General features: G+C 44.2%; 1 long non-coding RNA gene across 1 annotated transcript; it reads left to right on the top strand.

Annotated features, from left to right (window-relative positions):
• The first annotated feature begins 9,099 nt into the window (after window positions 1-9,099).
• On the top strand, window positions 9,100-10,181 carry LOC111590126 (uncharacterized). The gene is made up of 3 exons (XR_002749210.2): window positions 9,100-9,664; window positions 9,767-9,840; window positions 9,917-10,181. It is a non-coding gene; the product is annotated as an uncharacterized lncRNA (long non-coding RNA).
• Window positions 10,182-18,132: the final 7,951 nt, after the last annotated feature.

Here is an 18,132-nt window from a genome sequence, read left to right as displayed (position 1 = left end):
AAAATGATATCGAATGGCTATGTGCTTAGTGCGGCTATGCTCGACGGGATTGTCGGCCATTTTAATTGCACTCTCATTATCACATAGCAAAGGGACTTTGGTTAATTTGTAACCGTAGTCCCGCAAGGTTTGCCTCATCCAAAGCAATTGCGCGCAACAATGGCCTGTGGCAATATATTCGGCTTCGGCAGTAGAAAGAGCGACCGAATTTTGCTTCTTTGAAGCCCAAGACACCAAGGATCTTCCCAAGAACTGGCAAGTCCCCGATGTGCTCTTTCTATTAATCTTACACCCTGCCCAATCGGCATCCGAATAACCAATCAAATCAAATGTGGATCCCCGAGGGTACCAAAGCCCAAACTTAGGTGTATAAGCCAAATATCTCAAGATTCGTTTTACGGCCGTAAGGTGTGATTCCTTAGGGTCGGCTTGGAATCTTGCACACATGCAAACGGAAAGCATAATGTCCGGTCGAGATGCACATAAATAAAGCAATGAACCAATCATCGACCGGTATACCTTTTGATCCACGGACTTACCTCCCGTGTCGAGGTCGAGATGCCCATTGATTCCCATGGGTGTCTTGATGGGCTTGGCATCCTTCATCCCAAACTTGTTTAGAATGTCTTGAGTGTATTTCGTTTGGCTAATGAAGGTGCCCTCTTGGAGTTGCTTTACTTGGAATCCTAAGAAATACTTCAACTCCCCCATCATAGACATCTCAAATTTCTGTGTCATAATCCTACTAAACTCTTCACATGTAGACTCGTTAGTAGACCCAAATATAATATCATCAACATAAATTTGGCATACAAACAAGTCATTTTCAAGAGTTTTAGTAAAGAGTGTAGGATCGGCCTTTCCGACTTTGAAGCCATTTGCAATAAGGAAATCTCTAAGGCATTCATACCATGCTCTTGGGGCTTGCTTGAGCCCATAAAGCGCCTTAGAGAGCCTATAGACATGATTAGGGTACTCACTATCTTCAAAGCCGGGAGGTTGCTCAACATAGACCTCTTCCTTGATTGGTCCATTGAGGAAGGCACTTTTCACGTCCATTTGATAAAGCTTAAAGCCATGGTAAGTAGCATAGGCCAATAATATACGAATTGATTCAAGCCTAGCTACGGGTGCATAGGTTTCACCGAAATCCAAACCTTCGACTTGGGAGTATCCCTTGGCCACAAGTCGGGCTTTGTTCCTTGTCACCACACCATGCTCATCTTGTTTGTTGCGGAAGACCCATTTGGTTCCTACAACATTTTGGTTAGGACGTGGAACTAAATGCCATACCTCATTTCTAGTGAAGTTGTTGAGCTCCTCTTGCATCGCCACCACCCAATCCGAATCTTGTAGTGCTTCCTCTACCCTGTGTGGCTCAAAAGAGGAAACAAACGAGTAATGTTCACAAAAATGTGCAACACGAGATCTAGTTGTTACCCCCTTATGAATGTCGCCGAGGATGGTGTCGACGGGGTGATCTCGTTGTATTGCTTGATGGACTCTTGGGTGTGGCGGCCTTGGTTCTTCATCCTCCTTGTCTTGATCATTCGCATCTCCCCCTTGATCATTGTCGTCATCTTGAGGTGGCTCATTTGCTTGATTCTCTACTTGATCAACTTGAGCTTCATCCTCATTTTGAGTCGGTGGAGATGCTTGCGTGGAGGAGGATGGTTGATCTTGTGCATTTGGAGGCTCTTCGGATTCCTTAGGACACACATCCCCAATGGACATGTTCCTTAGCGCAATGCATGGAGCCTGTTCCTCACCTATCTCATCAAGATCAACTTGCTCTACTTGAGAGCCGTTAGTTTCATCAAACACAACGTCACAAGAAACTTCAACTAGTCCTGAGGACTTGTTAAAGACTCTATATGCCCTTGTGTTTGAATCATATCCTAGTAAAAAGCCTTCTACAGTTTTAGGAGCAAATTTAGATTTTCTACCTCTCTTAACAAGAATAAAGCATTTGCTACCAAAAACTCTAAAATATGAAATGTTGGGCTTTTTACCGGTTAGGAGTTCATAGGATGTCTTCTTGAGGATTCGGTGAAGGTATAACCGGTTGATGGCGTAGCAAGCGGTGTTGACCGCTTCGGCCCAAAACCGATCCGGTGTCTTGTACTCATCAAGCATGGTTCTTGCCATGTCCAATAGAGTTCGATTCTTCCTCTCCACTACACCATTTTGTTGTGGGGTGTAGGGAGAAGAGAACTCATGCTTGATGCCCTCCTCCTCAAGGAAGCCTTCGATTTGAGAGTTCTTGAACTCCGTCCCGTTGTCGCTTCTAATTTTCTTGATCCTTAAGCCGAACTCATTTTGAGCCCGTCTCAAGAATCCCTTTAAGGTCTCTTGGGTTTGAGATTTTTCCTGTAAAAAGAATACCCAAGTGAAGCGAGAATAATCATCCACAATAACTAGACAGTACTTACTCCCGCCGATGCTTATGTAAGCGATTGGGCCGAATAGGTCCATGTGTAGGAGCTCCAGTGGCCTGTCACTAGTCATGACGTTCTTATGTGGATGATGAGTGCCAACTTGCTTCCCGGCTTGGCATGCGCTACAAATCCTGTCTTTCTCAAAATGAACATTTGTTAGTCCTAAAATGTGCTCTCCCTTTAGAAGCTTATGAAGATTCTTCATTCCAACATGAGCTAGTCGGCGGTGCCAGAGCCAACCCAAGTTAGTCTTAGCAATTAAGCAAGTGTCGAGTTCAGCTCTATTAAAATCTACCAAGTATAGCTGTCCCTCTAACACTCCCTTAAATGCTATTGAATCGTCACTTCTTCTAAAGACAGTGACACCTACATCAGTGAATAGACAGTTGTAGCCCATTTGACATAATTGGGATACGGAAAGCAAATTGTAATCTAATGAATCAACAAGAAAAACATTTGAAATGGAATGGTCAGGAGATATAGCAATTTTACCAAGACCTTTGACCAAACCTTGATTTCCATCCCCGAATGTGATAGCTCGTTGGGGATCTTGGTTTTTCTCATATGAGGAGAACATCCTTTTCTCCCCTGTCATGTGGTTTGTGCACCCGCTGTCGAGTATCCAACTTGAGCCCCCGGATGCATAAACCTACAAAACAAGTTTAGTTCTTGACTTTAGGTACCCAAATGGTTTTGGGTCCTTTGGCATTAGACACAAGAACTTTGGGTACCCAAACACAAGTCTTTGACCCCTTGTGCTTGCCCCCAACATATTTGGCAACTACCTTGCCGGATTTGTTAGTTAAAACATAAGATGCATCAAAAGTTTTAAATGAAAGACTATGTTCATTTGATGCATTAGGAGTTTTCTTACTAGGCAACTTAGCACGGGTTGGTTGCCTAGAGCTAGATGTCTCACCCTTATACATGAAAGCATGATTAGGGCCAGAGTGAGACTTCCTAGAATGAATTCTCCTAATTTTGCTCTCGGGATAACCGGCAGGGTATAAAATGTAACCCTCGTTATCCTGAGGCATGGGAGCCTTGCCCTTAACAAAATTTGACAATCTTTTAGGAGGGGCACTAAGTTTGACATTGTCTCCCCTTTGGAAGCCAATGCCATCCTTGATGCTAGGGTGTCTCCCATTATAGAGCATACTTCTAGCAAATTTAAATTTTTCATTTTTCTAAGTTATGCTCGGCAATTTTAGCATCTAATCTTGCTATATGATCATTTTGTTGTTTAATTAAAGCCATGTGATCATGAATAACATTAATATCAATATCTCTACATCTAGTACAAATGGAAACATGCTCAACACTAGATGTAGAGGGTTTGCATGAATTAAGCTCAACGATCTTAGCACGCAAGATATCATTATTATTTCTAAGATCGGAAATTGTAACATTGCAAACATCTAGATCTTTAGCCTTAGCAATTAAATTTTCATTTTCTACTCTAAGACTAGCAAGAGAAACATTTAAATCTTCAATCCTAGCAAGCAAATCATCATTATTATCTCTAGGATTGGGAATCGAAACATCACAAACATGAGAATCAAGCTTAGTATTTAATCTAGCATTTTCATTTCTAAGGTTGTCAATGGTCTCATGGCAAGCGCTTAGCTTACTAGACAATTTCTCACATTTTTCTACCTCTAGAGCATAAGCATTTTTAACCTTAACATGCTTTTTATTTTCCTTGATTAGGAAGTCCTCTTGGGAGTCCAAGAGGTCATCCTTTTCATGAATGGCACTAATTAGCTCATTAAGTTTTTCCTTTTGTTCCATGTTAAGGTTGGCAAAAAGAACGCGCAAGTTATCCTCCTCATTGCTAGCATCATCCTCATCACTAGAGGTTTCATATTTAGTAGAGGATCTTGATTTTACCTTCTTCCTTTTGCCGTCCTTTGCCATGAGGCACTTGTGGCCGACGTTGGGGAAGAGGAGTCCTTTGGTGACGGCGATGTTGGCGGCGTCACCTCGTCGGAGGAGGAGTCGGTGGAGCTCTCGTCCGAGTCCCATTCCCGGCAAACATGGGCATCGCCGCCCTTCTTCTTGTAGTACCTCTTCTTTTCTCTCCTCTTTCCCTTCTTGTCGTCGCCCCTGTCACTGTCACTAGATATAGGACATTTTGCAATGAAATGACCGGGCTTACCACACTTGTAGCAAACCTTCTTGGAACGGGATTTGTAATCCTTCCCCTTCCGTTGCTTGAGGATTTGGCGAAAGCTTTTGATGATTAAAGCCATCTCCTCATTGTCGAGCTTGGAGGCATCAATTGGTTGTCTACTCGATGTAGACTCCTTCTTCTCCTCCGTCGCCTTGAATGCCACCGGTTGTGCTTCGGGTGTGGAGGATTCATCAAGCTCGTTGATCTTCTTTGACCCCTTGATCATACATTCAAAGCTCACAAAATTCCCGATAACTTCCTCGGGGGTCATTTGAGTATATCTAGGATTACCACGAATTAATTGAACTTGAGTGGGGTTAAGGAAAATGAGTGATCTAAGAATAACCTTAACCACCTCGTGGTCATCCCACTTCTTGCTCCCGAGGTTCCGCACTTGGTTCACCAAAGTCTTGAGCCGATTGTACATGTCTTGTGGCTCTTCCCCTTGGCGAAGTCGAAAGCGACCGAGCTCCCCCTCGATCGTTTCCCGCTTGGTGATCTTTGTTAGTTCATCACCCTCGTGCGCGGTCTTGAGGAGGTCCCAAATTTCCTTTGCACTCTTCAACCCTTGCACCTTGTTGTACTCCTCTCTATTTAGAGAGGCCAAGAGTATGGTTGTGGCTTGGGAGTTGAAGTGCTCGATTTGGGCCACCTCGTCCTCATCGTAATCCTCATCCCCTATTGATGGTACCTGTGCTCCAAACTCAACAACATTCCATATACTTTTGTGGAGTGAGGTTAGATGAAACTTCATTAAATCACTCCACCTAGCATAATCTTCACCGTCAAAGGTTGGCGGTTTGCCTAATGGAACGGAAAGTAATGGAGTATGTCTAGATGTACGAGGATAGTGTAAGGGGATCTTACTAAACTTCTTACGCTCTTGGCGTTTAGAAGTTACGGAAGGCGCATCGGAGTCGGAGGTCGATGTTGTAGAAGTGTCGGTCTCGTAGTAGACCACTTTCCTCATCCTCTTGTGCTTGTCGCCTTTCCGATGCGACTTGTGAGAAGAAGATTTTTCCTTCTTCTCTTTGTGGTGAGAAGAGGAAGATCTTTTCTCCTTTCGTTTGGAGGAGTCCTTCTTCTTCTCCTTCCTCTTGGTGCGGGACTCTTCCGATGAAGTGCTCCCGTGGCTTGTAGTGGGCTTTTCGCCGGTCTCCATCTCCTTCTTGGCGTGATCTCCCGACATCACTTCGAGCGGTTAGGCTCTAATGAAGCACCGGGCTCTGATACCAATTGATAGTCGCCTAGAGGGGGGGTGAATAGGGCGAAACTGAAATTCTCAAAAATAATCACAACTACAAGCCGGGTTAACGTTAGAAATATAATCGAGTCCACGAGAGAGGGCGGAAAACAAATCGCAAGCAAATAATGAAGTGAGACACGCGGATTTGTTTTACCGAGGTTCGGTTCTCTCAAACCTACTCCCCGTTGAGGAGGCCACAAAGGCCGGGTCTCTTTCAACCCTTCCCTCTCTCAAACGGTCCCTTGGACCGAGTGAGCTTCTCTTCTCAAATCACTTGGGAATCAAACTTCCCACAAGGGCCACCACACGATTGGTGCCTCTTGCCTCAATTACAAGTGAGTGTTTGATCACAAGAAAGAATGCGAAAGAAAAGAAGCGATCCAAGCGCAAGAGCTCAAATGAACACTACAAATCACTCTCACTAGTCACTAGGGCTTTGTGTGGAGTTGGGAGAGGATTTGATCTCTTTTTGGTGTGCTTTGCAATGAATGCCAGCTCTTGTATAGTGGTTGGAAGCTGGAAACTTGGATGCAATGAATGGTGGAGTGGTTGGGGTATTTATAGCCCCAACCACCAAAAGTGGCCGTTGGAAGGCTGTCTGTTCGATGGCGCACCGGACAGTCCGGTGCCCCCGCCACGTCATCAGTGCCGTTGGAAATTGACCGTTGGAGTTCTGACTTCTGGGCCCGCCTTGATGTCCGGTGGCGCACCGGACATGCACTGTTCACTGTCCGGTGCGCCGGCATGGGCGACTCTGACTTCTGCGCGCGCTGCGCGCGCATTAAATGCCGTTGCAGGTAGCCGTTGGCGCGAAGTAGCCGTTGCTCCGAGGATGCACCGGACAGTCCGGTGTACACCGGACAGTCCGGTGAATTTTAGCGAAGCAGCTGAAGTGAAAACCCGAGGCAGGCGAGTTCCGGAGGCCGCCCTTCCTTGGAGCACCGGACATGTCCGGTGCACACCGGACAGTCCGGTGAATTATAGCGGAGTTGCCTCTGGAAATTCCCGAAGGTGGCGAGTTTGTGTTGAAGTCCTCTGGTGCACCGGACATGTCCGGTGGCGCACCGGACACTGTCCGGTGTACACCGGACAGTCCGGTGCCCCCAGACCAGAGGTGCCTTCGGTTGCCTTTAGCCCTCTATTTGAACCCAACTTTGGTCCTTTTAATTGGCTTGATGTGAACCTTTGACACCTGTATAACTTATTAACTAGAGCAAACTAGTTAGTCCAAAGATTTGTGTTGGGCAATTCAACCACCAAAATTATATAGGAACTAGGTGTAAGCCTAATTCCCTTTCAGCGACTTGTGTGCGTGTTGTCGCTCTGATTTCGTGTCTTGTGTGTGTTGCTCATTCCCCGTTACTCCGTGCTTCTTTGTGAACTTCAAAGTGTAAGGGCGAGACGCTCCAAGTTGTGGAGATTCCTCGCAAGCGGGATATAGTAAAGTGAAAGCAAAACACTGTGGTATTCAAGTGGGTCTTTGGACCGCTTGAAAGGGGTTGATTGCAACCCTCGTCCATTGGGACGTCACAACGTGGAGTAGGCAAGTGTTGGACTTGGCCGAACCACGGGATAAACCATCGTGTCATCTCTGTGTTGATCTCTTTGTGGTTGTCGTGTTGTGCAAGCTCTTCTCTCTAGCCACTTGGCTTAATTGTGCTAACTCCTAATCAAGTTTTGTGGATTAAGTTTCAAGTTTTTACAGGATCACCTATTCACCCTCCCTCTAGGTGCTCTCATTTGGTATCAGAGTTGTTCTCTTCAAGAAAGGGACTAATCGCCCGAAGAGATGGATCCTAAGGGCAAGGGGATGGTGGTCAACGATAAGGAGAAGGAGTCCTTTGTCAATGATCCAAAGGAGGACAAGCCCACTGACTCGGGCTCGAGCCACAAAAGAAGAGATGGGAGGAAGAAGAAAACAAGGCGCATCAAGGAGATCGTCTACTACGACGACATCGATGAATCTTCTTCTTCCCAAAAGGACGACGATAACGACTACGAGAAGAAGAAGACGGTTAACTCAAACTTCTCTTTCGATTATTCTCGTATTCCGCATAGCTCAAATGCACATTTGCTTTCCATTCCTCTTGGCAAACCTCACTACACGACGGTTGATCTTTAGCGACCCTTATTAGGTACCAACCATTGGTTGCTAAAGGTTAGGGACCGACGGTCAGTCGCTAAATCCTTTTGTAGCTACGGTCGGTTGGTCGCTAAAAGTCTAGAAATTTAACAACTTATGGTTGGTCGTTATAGATATTGTCGGGGACTAGCGGTGGGTCGCTATAGAGCAAGAATCACTATCAAATCTTATAGACTGAACGTATCTGTAGATGTTAGTGACTAAAAATTAATTAAAACAAGTAAACATTGATCGCTAAATTGTGTGGTGATTTTTTTAATATTGCTTGTATGTTTATTTCATGGTTTGTTTATGTACAAACATGACTATAGTATGCAACTGTGTTCTTTGTGCTTATATGATATTAGATTCGAGTTGAAATTTTTCAAATGTTTATTATTTATTTGCATTCGTAATAATTCCTTTAAATGTTTATTATTTATTTGGTAAATTTTTTATGAATTTTTGATTAATTTAAAAATGCATTTCGAAAAAATAAAAAAGAAAACCCTCCCTAACCCTAAAGCCCACTAAGGACCCATCTACCTAACCCTAGCAGTCGCGCGCTCTCTGTCTTCTCTCCCAGCCGCTGCCGCCGCCTCTATCTCTCCCTTCCCTCTTCTCTCTCCCCTCACCTCTTTCCTTCCTTCCCTCGCCTCGCTCCTCTCTATCTCGACCAAGCAGCAGCGGCCGAGCCCTGGCCGAGCCGCCCTCCCCCGACGGCTCATGTCAAAGAGGTAAGCATGCACTCATCATATCTAAGGCCTGAGAAGGAGACTCGAACCGAACCTCACTGTCGCCGACTCCTCTTCCGTCTCTCTCTCATCTACTCCCTGTCTCCCTCCCTCTAAACCCGCACCCGCAGCAGCGCCGCTAGGATTAGCTCAGGAGGCGGGTAGGCCGGGATGGGGGCTCTGGGTACGCTTATGCTGTTGGAGAGGATGGGAGGGGGGCGGGTGGCGACTCGTTGGGGTGAGCGATTTGGGCTTTAGGGTAATTGTATTTGTTCTGAATTTCAAGGATATAGTTTAGCAGGAGAGCTAATACTTTTTCTTTTGCAGAAAGATTTTTGTCGGAGGCGTTGCTTGGGAGACAACTGAAGGTAAAATTTATGTGTTATTTACTGGACTGCTTGCACCTGGAGTTTGATTTTTCTATTTCGGTTCTTTAGATGTTTTGAATGCTAAAATAAAGGAGCTCCTGGAGTTTTCTTTGCCTAGAACTAGATGGGTTCTCTAGATGTTTTGAATGCTGAAATAAAAATGTGGAAACATCAAACATGAACTATCGGCGAGCAGGTTGTCATATAGGGTTGATATGGCGTCTGTTATTGTGGAAAGTAGTATTTCTGTTAGCATGCTTCCATTAAGTGTCCGACATGCCATTTTCCTTGTTTGTCTCTGTTCTTTTGCTACATTGGCTTAATGTTATTCGTGTGTTTTCTTCCATATTTTGTTTCCTGTGGCATTATTCGTTATTTGGTTGGTTGAAGATATAGAGCATGCACTCATCATATCTAAGTGATCGGAGTGATATTGATTGGCTTATTAGATGGATATTGGCCCAGTTTATCTTTCATTTTTTCTATAGCTGTTAGAAATTTACTTTGCTCATAGTTCATACTATAATTAATATGAGACTCTTGTTTTGTGGTCCAAGTGTTCAGGGCTCAGGGTGCCTTGGAAGTACGCTAGCTTGTTGTCATGAAGAAGTCATTCAAGTTCCTTCCAGGGAGTTATTAGTTCATATGTATATTTCTGTTTATATCTTATCTTGTTTATGTTTAGATTTATATGAGCAGCAACTTAATGATTGCACCAGCTGAAGTTGGTGCATAAGGCTGCAACACCATCTAGTGGAGGTAGATAAGGCATCAAAACTGTATTTTTATTTGCAAATGCAGCAACAATATACTAATTTGATGTACTTTTTTCTAGTGGTGTTCTGGACAAAGAAAGCTTGTACCTTAAAACAGGAGGATACAAGAAGCTGGAGTGGTTGTCTGAAGGCTTTTGAACTGCTTGAAGCATTAGTGTAGCTTTGGTGCTTTTATGACTAATCAGCTCTGGAGCAGCTAGAGTGATATAGTTGTGGGCTTTTGAACAATAGTTGGAGTGATATAAAACATTAGTGATCTAGTTGTGAATGATATTATTATTGTGATGCTTTTGTGAATATATAATTGTGGTGCTTTTGTGTTTATGTGATGGATCTATGAGTGTGGTATACTGATTAACTGTGTATGTATTTATGATTTGTGTATAAAAATCAATGATTTGTGGTGCTTAATTAAATGTATATTATTATTAATAACAACTGTAAAAAGGGCAACTTTCTGTTGGTTGCTAAAAGTATAGTATGACGACTTACGGTTGGTTGCTAAATCTATAGTACAGCAACCCGCGGTTGGTCGCTAAATATACAATATTAGCAACAGACGGTCGGTCGCTAAAAAGATGTCAGTCGCTAAAGCCTTTAGCGACGGCACTTACAACAACCATCCTTATGGGTCGCTAAAAGTTTTTAGCGACCAACCGTAGGTCGCTGAAGGCCGTTTTAGCAACCAATCGTAGGTCGCTGTAAGTGAACCGTCGTGTAGTGCCTCCTCATTTTGATGGAGAGGACTACGGATTTTGGAGTCACAAAATGCGTAGTCACTTGTTCTCTCTCCATCCTAGTATATGGGAGATAGTAGAGAGTGGAATGAAATTTGATAGCTCGGATAGTCCTTTGTTTATCAATGAACAAATTCATAAAAATGCACAAGCTACTACTGTGTTGTTAGCCTCATTGTGCAGGGACGAGTACCATAAGGTGAGCGGCTTGGACAATGCCAAGCAGATCTGGGACACCCTCAAGATCTCACATGAGGGAAACGACGTCACCATGCTCACCAAAATGGAATTGGTGGAAGGCGAACTCGGGAGATTCGCGATGATAAGAGGGGAGGAGCCAACCCAGACATACAACAGGCTCAAGATTCTCGTCAACAAGATAAGGAGCTATGGAAGCACGCGATGGACGGACCACGACGTCGTCCGCCTAATGCTAAGGTCCTTTACCGTCCTTGATCCACATCTTGTGAACAATATTCGTGAAAATCCTAGGTACACGAAGATGACGCCCGAGGAGATTCTTGGAAAGTTCGTAAGCGGGCGGATGATGATCAAGGAGGCTAGATACGTCGACGATGCATTAAATGGCCCAATCCAGGAGCCTCAAACTATTGCTCTCAAGGCAACAAGGAGCAAGGAGGCGCTACCTAGCAAGGTGGCGCAAGTTGAGGCGGCCGGGCTTAATGATGAAGAGATGGCCCTCATCATCAAGCGGTTCAAGACGACGCTAAAGGGTCGCAAGGAGCACCCCAACAAGAACAAGACGATGGGGAAGCGCTCCTGCTTCAAATGTGGTAAGATTGGACATTTTATCGCTAATTGTCCTGATAATGATAGTGACCAGGAAAAGAAGAGTGGAAAGTGGGAAAAGAAGAAGAACTACAAGAAGGTGAAGGGCGAGGCACATCTTGGAAAGAAGTGGGATTCGGATTGCTCCTCGTCCGACTCCGACAACGAAGGACTCGCCGCCACCGCCTTCAATAAGTCATCCCTCTTCCCCAACGAGCATCACACTTGCCTCATGGCAAGGGAAAAGAAGGTAAGCACTCATAATACTAGTACTTATGCTTCTTCAAGTGAGGATGAATCTAGTGATGATGATGAAATAGATTATTCATGTTTATTCAAGGGCCTAGATAGAACCAAGGTTGATAAAATTAATGAATTAATTGATGCCTTGAATGATAAGAATAGGTTATTAGAAAAGCAAGAGAATCTTTTGTATGAAGAGCATGATAAATTTGTTAGTGCACAAAATTCTCTTGCTCTAGAAATTAAAAGGAATGAAATGCTTGCTTGTGAACTATCTACGTGTCATGAAACCATTTCTACTTTAAAAGGTGTTAATGATGATTTAAATGCTAAACTAGTAGTAGCAAATAAATCTAACTCTTGTGTAGAACATGTTATAATTTGCAATAGGTGCAAAGATTTTAATGTTGATGCTTGTAGTGAACACCTAGCTTGCATTTCTAAATTAAATGATGAAGTGGCTAGTTTTAATGCCCAACTTAAGACTAGCAAGAGTGAATTTGACAAGCTAAAATTTGCAAGGGATGCCTACACGATTGGTAGACATCCCTCAATTAAGGATGGTCTTGGCTTCAAGAGGGAAGTCAAGAACTTAACAAGCCAAAAGGCTTCCATCTCCGCCAAGGAGAAAGGGAAGGCCCCTATGGCTAGTAGTGCTCAAAAGAACCATGCCTTCATGTATCATGATAGGAGACATTCAAGAAATGGCTATAGAAGTTATAATAATTTTGATTCTCATGCCATGGTTGCTTCTAGTTCTTCTATTATGCATGATAGAAACTTAGCTAGGAGAAATGTTATTAATCATATGCCTAGAAGAAATATTGTTCATGTTCCTAGGGAAGTAATAAATGAACCTTCTACAATTTATCATGTTTTAAATGCTTCCTTTGCTATTTGTAGAAAGGATAGGAAGATAGTTGCTAGGAAATTAGGGGCCAAATGTAAAGGAGACAAGACTTGCATTTGGGTCCCTAAGACTATTGTGACTAATCTTGTAGGACCCAACATGAGTTGGGTACCTAAGACCCAAGCCTAAATTTGCCTTGCAGGTTTATGCATCCGAGGGCTCAAGCTGAATTATCGACAGCGGATGCACAAACCACATGACGGGGGAAAAGAGGATGTTCTCTTCCTACATCAAGAACAAGGATCCCCAAGATTCAATCATATTCGGTGATGGGAACCAAGGCAAGGTGAAAGGGTTAGGAAAAATTGCTATTTCATCCGAGCACTCTATTTCCAATGTGTTCTTAGTTGAGTCGCTTGGATATAACTTATTATCTATGAGTCAATTATGTAATATGGGATATAATTGTCTATTCACAAATATAGATGTGTCTGTCTTTAGAAGAAATGATGGTTCATTAGCTTTTAAGGGTGTATTAGACGACAAACTCTATTTAGTTGATTTTGCAAAAGAGGAGGCCGGTCTAGATGCATGCTTAATTGCTAAGACTAGCATGGGCTGGCTGTGGCATCGCCGCTTAGCACATGTGGGGATGAAGAACCTTCACAAACTTTTAAAGGGAGAACACGTGATAGGTCTAACCAATGTTACTTTCGAAAAAGATAGACCTTGTGCAACTTGTCAAGCAGGGAAACAGGTGGGAAGCTCTCATCATGCCAAAATGTGATGACAACATCAAGACCCCTGGAGTTACTCCATATGGACCTCTTCGGACCCGTCGCCTATCTGAGCATAGGAGGAAGTAAGTATGGTCTTGTTATAGTTGATGATTTTTCCCGCTTCACTTGGGTATTCTTTTTGCAGGATAAATCTGAAACCCAAGGGACCCTCAAGCGCTTCCTAAGGAGAGCTCAAAACGAGTTTGAGCTCAAGGTGAAGAAAATAAGGAGCGACAATGGGTCCGAATTCAAGAACCTTCAAGTGGAGGAGTATCTTGAGGAGGAAGGAATCAAGCACGAGTTCTCCGCTCCCTACACACCACAGCAAAATGGTGTGGTAGAGAGGAAGAACATGACACTTATAGACATGGCGAGGACGATGCTTGGAGAGTTCAAGACCCCCGAGCGCTTTTGGTCGGAAGCCGTGAACACGGCTTGCCACGCCATCAACCGGGTCTACCTTCATCGCCTCCTCAAGAAGACTTCGTATGAGCTGCTAACCGGTAACAAACCCAATGTTTCATATTTTCGTGTTTTTGGGAGTAAATGCTACATTCTAGTGAAGAAAGGTAGGAATTCTAAATTTGCTCCCAAAGCCGTAGAAGGGTTTTTGTTAGGTTATGACTCAAATACAAAGGCGTATAGGGTCTTCAACAAATCATCGGGTTTGGTTGAAGTCTCTAGCGACGTTGTATTTGATGAGACTAATGGCTTCCAAGAGAGCAAGTTGTTGATCTTGATGATGTAGATGAAGAAGACGTTCCAACGGCCGCAATGCGCACCATGGAGATTGGAGATGTGAGGCCAATGGAACAAAAGGAGCAAGATCAACCTTCTTCCTCAACAATGATGCATCCCCCAACTCAAGACGATGAACAAGTTCATCAAGAAGAGGCGTGTGATCAAGGGGGAGCACAAGATGATCATGTAATGGAGGAAGAAGCGCAACCGGCACCTCCAACCCAAGTTCGAGCGATGATTCAAAGGGATCATCCCGTCGACCAGATTTTGGGTGATATTAGCAAGGGAGTAACTACTCGGTCTCGATTAGTTAATTTTTGTGAGCATTACTCCTTTGTCTCTTCTATTGAGCCTTTCAGGGTAGAGGAGGCCTTGCTAGATCCGGACTGGGTGTTGGCCATGCAAGAGGAGCTCAACAACTTCAAGAGAAATGAAGTTTGGACACTGGTGCCTCGTCCCAAGCAAAATGTTGTGGGAACCAAGTGGGTGTTCCGCAACAAACAAGACGAGCACGGGGTGGTGACAAGGAACAAGGCACGACTTGTGGCAAAAGGTTATGCCCAAGTCGCAGGTTTGGACTTTGAGGAGACTTTTGCTCCTGTGGCTAGGCTAGAGTCCATTCGTATTTTGCTAGCATATGCCGCTCACCATTCCTTCAGGTTGTTCCAAATGGATGTGAAGAGCGCTTTCCTCAACGGGCCAATCAAGGAGGAAGTGTACGTGGAGCAACCCCCTGGCTTCGAGGATGAACGGTACCCCGACCACGTGTGTAAGCTCTCTAAGGCGCTCTATGGACTTAAGCAAGCCCCAAGAGCATGGTATGAATGCCTTAGAGACTTTTTACTTGCTAATGCTTTCAAGGTTGGGAAAGTCGATCCTACTCTTTTTACTAAGACTTGTGATGGTGATCTTTTTGTGTGCCAAATTTATGTCGATGACATAATATTTGGTTCTACTAACCAAAAGTCTTGTGAAGAGTTTAACAGGGTGATGACTCAAAAGTTTGAGATGTCGATGATGGGCGAGTTAAGCTATTTCCTTGGGTTCCAAGTGAGGCAACTCAAGGATGGGACCTTCATCTCCCAAACGAAGTACACGCAAGACTTGATCAAGCATTTTGGGATGAAGGACGCCAAGCCCGCAAAGACTCCAATGGGAACCGACGGACACACCGACCTCAACAAAGGAGGTAAATCCGTTGATCAAAAGGCATACCGGTCTATGATAGGGTCTTTACTTTATTTATGTGCTAGTAGATCAGATATTATGCTTAGTGTATGCATGTGTGCTAGATTTCAATCTGATCCAAGGGAGTGTCACTTAGTGGCTGTGAAGCGAATTCTTAGATATTTAGTCGCTACGCCTTGCTTCGGGATCTGGTATTCAAAGGGGTCTACCTTTGACTTGATTAGATATTCAGACTCCGACTATGCTGGATGTAAGGTTGATAGGAAGAGTACATCGGGGACGTGCCAATTCTTAGGAAGGTCCCTGGTGTCATGGAGTTCCAAGAAACAAACTTCTGTTGCCCTATCCACCGCTAAGGCCGAGTATGTTGCCGCAGGACAGTGTTGCGCACAACTACTTTGGATGAGGCAAACCCTCAGGGACTTTGGCTACAATCTGAGCAAAGTTCCACTCCTATGTGATAATGAGAGTGCTATCCGCATGGCGGATAATCCTGTTGAACATAGCCGCACAAAGCACATTGACATCCGGCATCACTTTTTGAGAGACCACCAGCAAAAGGGAGATATCGAAGTCTTTCATGTTAGCTCCGAGAACCAGCTAGCCGATATCTTTACCAAGCCTTTAGATGACCAGACCTTTTGCAAGTTGCGTAGTGAGCTAAATGTCTTAGATTCGCGGAACTTGGATTGATCTATAGCATACATGCGTTTTATGCCTTGATCATGTTCCTTAAGCATTATGTTGTTTACTTATGGTGCTCAAGTTGTACAAGCACTCCCCGGACCTTACAAGTCCATTTGCAAGTGATGCACATATTTAGGGGGAGATGAGTTACAACTTGACTCTTTGGGACTAACCATGTGCTTGAGTTTGTTTGATTTAGTCTCAAAGGTGAATTGAAAGGGAAAAGGTGGACTTGGACCATGCAAGACTTCCACTGCACTCCGATGAAAGAGTACTTATTCCAAGTTCATCTTTGTACTCTTATTGCCCTTTTTACTCTTAGTTGAAGATTTTGGTGAGGCAATGGGGTTAAAGGGCCAAAATTGATCCCGTTTTGGTGCTTGATGCCAAAGGGGGAGAATATAAGGCCAAAGCAAGAAATGGATCAGCTACCACTTGAAAATTTTGAAAAAGTAGAGTTAGAGTTTTTGTTTGTCAAAATACTCTTGTTTGCCTCTTATTGTCAAAAGTTGGTCTCTTGTGGGGAGAAGGCTTAATTATGGGGAAAAGGGGGAGTTTTTGAACTCTGTGATCAATTTCTCTTGAAATATCTCTCTTTATGTTTCAACAAGTGTGTTTGACTTAGAGATAGGAAATTGAGGTTGATTTGCAAAAACAAACCAAGTGGTGGCAAAGAATGATCCATATATGCCAAATTTAAATCAAAACAATTTTGAGTTCTTATTTGAATTGATTTTGCACTTGTTCTACTTGCTTTATGTTGTGTTGGCATAAATCACCAAAAAGGGGGAGATTGAAAGGGAAATGTGCCCTTGGGCCATTTCTAAGTATTTTGGTGATTTAGTGTCCAACACAAGTGCCTAAGTGTAAATGGTGGACAAAGTACAAATCAAGTATAAAGGTATGTTTCTGAGACTTAGTACATTGTTTTAGAGACTAATGTATTGTGTCTAAGTGCTGGAAATAGGAAAAATCAAGTTGAAATTAAAGATGGCTTTGTTCAGCCAAAGTCAGCTCTGTCTGGGTGCACCGGACTGTCCGGTGCGCCAGGCTGACTCAGGCGAACTTGCTGCTCTCGGGAAGTGATTAACGGTGTACGACTATAATTCACCGAACTGTCCGGTGTGCACCGGACTGTCCGGTGAGCCAACGGTCGGCCGGGCCAACGGTCGGCCGCGCGATCCGCGTGAGACACGTGGCCGAGCCAACGGTCGGAATGGGGCACCGGACTGTCCGGTGTGCATCGAACAGTGTCTGGTGCACCAACGGCTCCAAAGCGCCAACGGTCGGCTTCGCCATAGAAGGAAAGAAATCCGCACCGGACAGTGTCCGGTGGTGCACCGGACTGTCCGGTGCGCCAGGCGACAGAAGGCAAGAATTGCCTTCCTGGAATGCACTCAACGGCTCCTAGCTGCCTTGGGGCTATAAAAGGGACCCCTAGGCGGATGGAGGAGGAAACCAAGCATTCTCTAAGCATTCCTAAGCACCAAGACTTCGATTCCGCGCATTTGATTCCTTGCGATAGCTATTAGAGCTCCATTTGAGTTGTGAACTCGCTAAGTTGTGTTGTGAGCTCTTGTTGCGACTTGTGTGCGTGTTGTCGCTCTGATTTCGTGTCTTGTGTGTGTTGCTCATTCCCCCTTACTCCGTGCTTCTTTGTGAACTTCAAAGTGTAAGGGCGAGAGGCTCCAAGTTGTGGAGATTCCTCGCAAGCGGGATATAGTAAAGTGAAAGCAAAACACTATGGTATTCAAGTGGGTCTTTGGACCGCTTGAAAGGGGTTGATTGCAACCCTCGTCCATTGGGACGCCACAACGTGGAGTAGGCAAGTGTTGGACTTGGCCGAACCACGGGATAAACCACCGTGCCATCTCTGTGTTGATCTCTTTGTGGTTGTCGTGTTGTGCAAGCTCTTCTCTCTAGGCACTTGGCTTAATTGTGCTAACTCCTAATCAAGTTTTGTGGATTAAGTTTTAAGTTTTTACAGGATCACCTATTCACCCCCCTCTAGGTGCTCTCAGGAAGAACTCTTCACTTGATTGGTCCTTTAAGATGAGTATTAAACTTAAAAGCAATATTACAAGTGAGTAGAGAATTCGAGAAGATAGTAATTGTGATAATTAAAATGGATAAGAGACACAACGATTTTTACCGTGATTCGGCCAATACCTACTCCATGTTGTGGTGACCTCCTTTGGTCAAGGGTTGCACTCAACCCTCTCAAGTGATCTAAAGATCAAACTTGAGTGCCACAGTTGCCT

This window comes from Zea mays, chromosome 9 (genome assembly GCF_902167145.1).
Source record: "Zea mays cultivar B73 chromosome 9, Zm-B73-REFERENCE-NAM-5.0, whole genome shotgun sequence".
In the NCBI taxonomy this organism is placed as follows: domain Eukaryota; kingdom Viridiplantae; phylum Streptophyta; class Magnoliopsida; order Poales; family Poaceae; genus Zea; species Zea mays.
This window is presented reverse-complemented; position numbering and strand designations above follow the sequence as displayed.